The sequence below is a fragment of the Ranitomeya variabilis genome, chromosome 4 (assembly GCF_051348905.1).
Source record: "Ranitomeya variabilis isolate aRanVar5 chromosome 4, aRanVar5.hap1, whole genome shotgun sequence".
Classification (NCBI taxonomy): Eukaryota; Metazoa; Chordata; class Amphibia; order Anura; family Dendrobatidae; genus Ranitomeya; species Ranitomeya variabilis.
The window spans coordinates 682,178,043-682,186,154 of record NC_135235.1 but is presented as its reverse complement, the minus strand read 5'-3'; positions in this window follow the sequence as shown (position 1 = coordinate 682,186,154).

The window sequence follows — 8,112 nt, the reverse complement described above, 5'->3', positions numbered from 1 at the left end:
TTAAATGTAGGAGGCAAAAAAAGGGACTATCAGTATGTGTCCTCAAGATTGGATATGATGTAATAATCCACGGTCTCTTAACCATGACAAGATATACAAAAAATATATACATGAACTTTCAGGTAGCAGGAACGGGACCCAAGAATACTAATCAATATCAGTATAGGAAGAATACCTCAGTATAGATATAATGAGGACCAGAGGACTCAATCATCCTATTACTGCAGATAAATCAAAAGAAAAAAATATTAAAGGACACAGTGTACTCATCTGTTTGTTGAGATCTCCCATGATATGGACCCGGCTGCTACCAAAAATCAAAGCGATTCCATGCAGATGCAGATGAATCTACACAGCATATATCATATTATCCCCAAACAATGCCCGACGCGTTTCCCCCCCCATATAAGATATGACGGGGGTTCATCAGGGGTTAGGCAGCCACACACAAGATAAAGGAGCTGTTAGGGCATGAGCCACTCACCATGTACGCCTTTATACCAACAAGAGGATCGCACTCTGAAGACGCCGGTAACAACTCCACGTGGAGTATGCCGGAAATGATGTCACCGAGGCGCTTGGAATATACGGCGCCTAAATCTAGCGCCAGCTACTAGAAAATGAAGAAGCGGCTCCATATGGCCACAAAAAAATGGCCGAATCAACCGCGCATGCGCATTGATGCAGAGCTACTGAAAAATGAAGACGCAGCTAAATAGATACATGCAAATGGCCAGCAAGAATAAGAAAAATATATAAATTAGCGCGGCGTCCTAGCATAAGGCCGTACTAGGCACTGCGGTACAAAACATAAACGGTAAGTGGCAATTCGGACAAAAAAGAAGAATTAATAAAGTCTAAAATGATCAACAAAATACTAAAGAGTCAGAATGTCAGACCCTAATTACACATCATATAGATATATACAGCCATTATGTTCAAATGCGGGATAACCACCATAGAAAGCTAGATAAAACTAGCAAAGGATAACTGTTCATTTAGGCCTATAGGACTCATAGATTTAAGTAAATAAATCCACCTAGACTCGCGCTGCAGCATTCTCCTATCCACATCCCCAAGTCTAGCCGAGGGAGTAATTACCTCAATGACCCTAAACGATAAGGACCCAATATCACCTCCATGCTCAGTATTAACGTGTCGTGCTACTGGTGTATCTCTGCCGTGTCTAATATCCCCAAGGTGTTCGCTGATGCGGACACGAAGTTCACGTTTTGTTTTCCCAATATAATCCCTGGGGCAAGAACACGTGCAGAGATACACCAGGCCCACAGTTTTACAGTTAGCAAACTGTCTGTTAGAGAATATTCTGCCTGTGGCAGAACTACTGAAGGTTCTGGACACATCAATGTACCTACAAAAGGAACAATGTCCACATTTAAAGGTACCGGTAGACCTATTAGCAAGCCACGTATTCTGTTTCTTTGGAGGGACAAAATGACTATGCACAATGCTGTCCTTAATGGATTTCCCCCTCCTGTATGTGATGGATGGATGTGAAGACACAAAGTTGCCCGTGACAGGGTCCGATTTAAGTATCTGCCAATGTCGTTTAAAGATCTCATAAACCCTACTAGACTGGTCATCGAAAGTCCCAATTAGCCGTGTGATGGTTGATCCATCATTTTTAGTCTGTGGTATCAGTAGTGATGTTCTATTGGACCTACGTGCTGCAAGATAGGCGGAATCTATCACATCATGTGGATAGCCCCTATCCCTGAAACGGTTCTTAAGTTCAAGTGACTTACATTCAAAGTAATTCAGGGAAGAACAGTTCCTGCAAAGCCGCAGGAACTGACCCTTAGGGATACCTCTCTTTAGCGGAAAGGGGTGGTGGCTCTCCCATCTCAATAAGCTATTAGTAGCTGTTGGTTTACGAAAAATAGTTGTACCGAGAGAGCCATCCACTTGTCTACAAATCTGAACATCGAGGAAGTTGATGCTCTGTCCCCCGATCTCATATGTAAAAAATAGACCCTCAATAGTAGTGTTAAGATATTTTACAAAATCAGTAAAGGAACAGGCCTATAGTTGTCAAGCCTTCGGATAAAGGTGGAAATATTGTTATTATGGATCATGTGAAATATATCCAGATGTGTGTCTCTATTCTGTCCGATGGGTCATCGTATGAGATATTGAGAAGTGACCCAACGGTGGGTTATACTGCTGAACTATCAAGGATTCTGACACGGGCCTTTGAGTCTAAACTGATATCTAAGAATGAATTGAGTTTTCTTCTACCCAAATTCCCTATGGTGTCAACCTTTTATGCTCTACCTAAGATCCATAAGGGGCTTTGTCCCCTTAAAGGACGCCCTATTGTGTCGGGGGTTGATTGTTATGACCCCAGTGGACAGGGTCTCAGAGGAACGTGTAAGTCTGCGAGATACAAAAATCCAGCTCATAGGGCTGTGGTAACTGGGTTGACCAAATAGCTACTCCTAACGCCAACACTAGAAGTAGCCGGGGATCATGCCTACGGAGATCGCTAGATGACTCGCGCCAGCCGGAGAATCTAACTACCCCTAGGAGAAGAAAACAAAGACCTCTCTTGCCTCCAGAGAAAGGGACCCCAAAGCAAGATACAAGCCCCCCACAAATAATAACGGTGAGGTAAGAGGAAATGACAAACACAGAAATGAACCAGGTTCAGCAAAGAGAGGCCAGCTTACTAATAGCAGAATAAAGCAAGATAACTTATCTGGTCAACAAAAACCCTATAAAAATCCACGCTGGAGATTCAAGAACCCCCGAACCGTCTAACGGTCCGGGGGGAGAACACCAGCCCCCTAGAGCTTCCAGCAAAGGTCAGGATACAGATTGGAACAAGCTGGACAAAAATACAAAACAAAACCAAAGCAAAAAGCAAAGAAGCAGACTTAGCTTGAAATACAGGAACCAGGATCAAAGGACAAGAGCACAACAGATTAGCTCTGATTTCAACGATGCCAGGCATTGAACTGAAGGTCCACGGAGCTTAAATAGCAACGCCCCTGAACTAACGGCCCAGGTGAGGAAATAAGAAAAGACAGACGCTCCAGAGTCAAATCACTAATGACCACTAGAGGGAGCAAAAAGCAAAATCACAACAGTACCCCCCCCTTAGTGAGGGGTCACCGAACCCTCACCACGACCACCAGGGCGATCAGGATGAGCGGCGTGAAAGGCACGAACTAAATCGGCCGCATGAACATCAGAGGCGACCACCCAGGAATTATCTTCCTGACCATAGCCCTTCCACTTGACCAGGTACTGAAGCCTCCGCCTGGAGAGACGAGAATCCAAGATCTTCTCCACCACGTACTCCAACTCGCCCTCAACCAACACCGGAGCAGGAGGCTCAGCAGAAGGAACCACAGGCACAACGTACCGCCGCAACAAGGACCTATGAAACACGTTGTGGATAGCAAACGACACAGGAAGATCCAGGCGAAAGGATACAGGATTAAGAATTTCCAATATCCTGTAAGGACCAATAAAACGAGGTTTAAATTTGGGAGAGGAAACCTTCATAGGAACAAAGCGGGAAGAAAGCCACACCAAATCCCCAACACGTAGTCGGGGACCCACACCACGGCGGCGGTTGGCAAAGCGCTGAGCCCTTTCCTGTGACAACTTCAAGTTGTCCACCACAAGATTCCAGATCCGCTGCAACCTATCCACCACAGAATCCACCCCAGGGCAGTCAGAAGGTTCCACATGACCCGAAGAAAAACGAGGGTGGAAACCAGAGTTGCAGAAAAACGGCGAAACCAAGGTGGCAGAACTAGCCCGATTATTAAGGGCAAACTCAGCTAACGGCAAGAAGGTCACCCAATCGTCCTGATCAGCAGAGACAAAACACCTCAAATAAGCCTCCAAAGTCTGATTAGTTCGCTCCGTCTGTCCATTAGTCTGAGGATGGAAAGCAGACGAAAACGACAAGTCAATGCCCATCCTACCACAAAAGGATCGCCAGAATCTGGAAACGAACTGGGAACCTCTGTCTGACACAATATTCTCAGGGATGCCGTGCAAACGAACCACGTTCTGGAAAAATACAGGAACCAGATCGGAAGAGGAAGGCAGCTTAGGCAAAGGAACCAAATGGACCATCTTGGAGAAGCGATCACATATAACCCAGATAACAGACATGCCTTGAGACACCGGAAGATCAGAAATGAAATCCATGGAGATATGTGTCCAAGGTCTCTTAGGGACAGGCAAGGGCAAGAGCAACCCGCTGGCACGAGAACAGCAAGGCTTAGCTCGAGCACAAGTCCCACAGGACTGTACAAATGACCGCACATCCCTAGACAAGGAAGGCCACCAAAAGGATCTGGCCACCAGATCTCTGGTGCCAAAAATTCCTGGGTGACCTGCCAACACCGAGGAATGAACCTCGGAAATGACTCTGCTGGTCCACTTATCAGGCACAAACAGTCTGTCAGGTGGACAAGAATCAGGCCTATCAGTCTGAAATCTCTGCAACACACGTCGCAGATCTGGAGAAATAGCTGACAAGATAATACCATCCTTAAGAATACCAACAGGTTCAGCGACTCCAGGAGCATCAGGCACAAAGCTCCTGGAAAGAGCATCGGCCTTCACATTCTTTGAACCTGGTAAATACGAGACAACAAAGTCAAAACGGGAGAAAAACAATGACCAGCGGGCCTGTCTGGGATTCAGGCGTTTAGCAGACTCGAGATACATCAGATTTTTGTGATCAGTCAAGACCACCACACGATGCTTAGCACCCTCGAGCCAATGACGCCACTCCTCAAATGCCCATTTCATGGCCAACAACTCCCGATTGCCCACATCATAATTTCGCTCCGCAGGCGAAAACTTCCTAGAGAAAAAGGCGCAAGGTCTCATAACAGAGCAACCAGGGCCTCTCTGCGACAAAACGGCCCCTGCTCCAATCTCTGAAGCATCCACCTCAACTTGAAAGGGAAGCGAGACATCAGGCTGGCACAAAACAGGCGCCGAAGTAAACCGACGTTTCAACTCCTGGAAAGCCTCCACGGCAGCAGGAGCCCAATTAACCACATCGGAGCCCTTCTTGGTCATATCCGTCAAAGGTTTCACAATGCTAGAAAAGTTAGCGATAAAACGACGGTAGAAGTTAGCGAAACCCAAGAACTTCTGAAGACTCTTAACTGACGAGGGCTGAGTCCAATCAAGAATAGCTCGGACCTTGACTGGGTCCATTTCCACAGCAGAAGGGGAAAAAATGAACCCCAAAAAGGGAACCTTCTGTACACCAAAAAGACACTTTGAGCCCTTGACAAACAAAGAATTTTCACGCAAAATTTTAAAGACCATCCTGACCTGCTCCACATGCGAGTCCCAATTATCAGAAAAAACCAGAATATCATCCAGATAAACGATCAAAAATTTATCCAGATAGTTCCGGAAAATGTCATGCATAAAGGACTGAAAAACTGAAGGGGCATTAGAGAGCCCAAAAGGCATCACCAAGTACTCAAAATGACCTTCGGGCGTATTGAATGCGGTTTTCCATTCATCCCCTTGCTTAATGCGCACAAGGTTGTACGCACCACGAAGGTCTATCTTGGTAAACCACTTGGCACCCTTAATCCGGGCAAACAAGTCAGACAACAGCGGCAAAGGATACTGAAATTTGACAGTGATCTTATTTAAAAGCCGATAGTCAATACAAGGCCTCAAAGATCCGTCCTTTTTAGCCACAAAAAAGAATCCCGCACCAAGAGGGGAAGAAGACGGACGGATGTGTCCTTTCTCCAGAGACTCCTTGATATATGAGCGCATAGCGGTATGTTCAGGTATCGACAGATTAAACAGTCTTCCCTTAGGAAACTTACTGCCTGGAATCAAATCTATTGCACAGTCACATTCCCTATGAGGAGGCAATGCACTGGACCTGGACTCGCTAAAGACATCCTGATAATCAGACAAATACTCCGGAACTTCCGAAGGCGTAGAAGAAGCAATAGACACAGGCAGGGAATCCTCATGAATACCAAGACAGCCCCAACTAGACACTGACATAGCCTTCCAGTCAAGGACTGGATTATGGGTCTGTAACCATGGCAGCCCCAAAACAACCAAATCATGCATTTTATGTAGAACGAGAAAACGTATCACCTCGCGGTGTTCAGGAGTCATGCACATGGTAACCTGTGTCCAATACTGTGGCTTATTTTCTGCCAATGGCGTAGCATCAATACCCCTAAGAGGGATAGGATTTTCTAATGGTTCAAGAATAAAACCACAGCGCTTAGCAAATGAGAGATCCATAATAATAATAATAATAATTTTATTTATATAGCGCCAACATATTCCGCAGCGCTTTACAACTTATAGAGGGGACTTATACAGACAATAGACATTACAGCATAACAGAAATCACAGTTCAAAACAGATACCAGTAGGAATGAGGGCCCTGCTCGCAAGCTTACAATCTATGAGGAAAAGGGGAGACACGAGAGGTGGATGGTAACAATTGCTTTAGTTATTTGGACCAGCCATAGTGTAAGGCTCGGGTGTTCATGTAAAGCTGCATGAACCAGTTAACTACCTAAGTATGTAACAGTACAGACACAGAGGCTATTAACTGCATAAAGTGTATGAGAACATGATGGAGGAACGTGATTATGTTGTTGTTTTTTTATTAATAGGCCACACAGGGATAATTAGGTTAATGCGTTGAGGCGGTAGGCCAATCTGAACAAATGAGTTTTTAGGGCACGCTTAAAACTGTGGGGATTGGGGATTAATTGTATTAACCTAGGTAGTGCATTCCAAAGAATCGGCGCCGCACGTGTAAAGTCTTGGAGACGGGAGTGGGAGGTTCTGATTATTGAGGATGCTAACCTGAGGTCATTAGCAGAGCGGAGGGCACGGGTAGGTTGGTAGACTGAGACCAGAGAGGAGATGTAGGGTGGTGCTGAGCCATGGAGTGCTTTGTGGATGAGGGTAGTAGTTTTGTACTGGATTCTGGATTGGATGGGTAGCCAGTGTAATGACTGGCACAAGGTAGAGGCATCGGTGTAACGGTTGGCGAGGAATATGATCCTGGCAGCAGCATTCAGGACAGATTGGAGCGGGGAGAGTCTGGTAAAAGGTAGGCCAATTAGTAGAGAGTTACAATAGTCCAGACGAGAATGAATAAGTGAGACAGTAAGAGTTTTTGCAGAGTCGAAAGTAAGAAAAGGGCGAATTCTGGAAATGTTTTTGAGATGCAGATAAGAAGAGCGAGCCAGTGATCGGATGTGGGGGGTGAATGAAAGCTCGGAATCAAGGATGACTCCAAGGCAGCGGGCATGTTGCTTTGGAGTAATGGTGGAACCGCACACAGAGATGGCAATGTCGGGCAAAGGTAGGTTTGTAGAGGGAGAGAACACGAGGAGTTCAGTTTTTGACAGGTTCAGTTTCAGATAGAGGGAGGACATGATGTTAGAGACAGCGGTAAGACAATCACTGGTGTATTCTAAAAAGGTCGGTGTGATAACAGGAGCAGAAGTGTATAATTGGGTGTCGTCAGCATAGAGATGGTACTGGAAACCAAATCTACTGATTGTTTGTCCAATAGGGGCAGTATACAAAGAGAAGAGGAGGGGGCCTAGGACTGATCCTTGAGGAACCCCAACAGTAAGGGGAAGGTGAGAGGAGGAGGAACCAGCAAAACAAACAGTGAAGGATCGGCCAGAGAGATAGGAGGAGAACCAAGAGAGAACGGTGTCCTTGAGGCCGATGGAGCGGAGCATAGTGAGAAGGAGCTGATGATCCACAGTGTCGAATGCTGCGGAGAGATCCAAGAGAATGAGCATGGAATAGTGACCATTAGATTTAGCTGTTAGTAGGTCATTAGAGACTTTAGTGAGGGCAGTTTCAGTAGAGTGTAAAGAGCGGAAACCAGATTGAAGAGGGTCGAGAAGAGAATTATCTGAGAGATAGCAGGTAAGACGGGAGTGGACCAGGCGTTCCAGGAGTTTAGAGATGAAGGGAAGATTAGAGACAGGTCTATAATTAGCGGCACAATTTTGATCGAGGGAGGGCTTTTTAAGTAGTGGATGTATGATGGCATGCTTAAATGAGGAGGGAAAAATACCGGAAGTGAGGGAA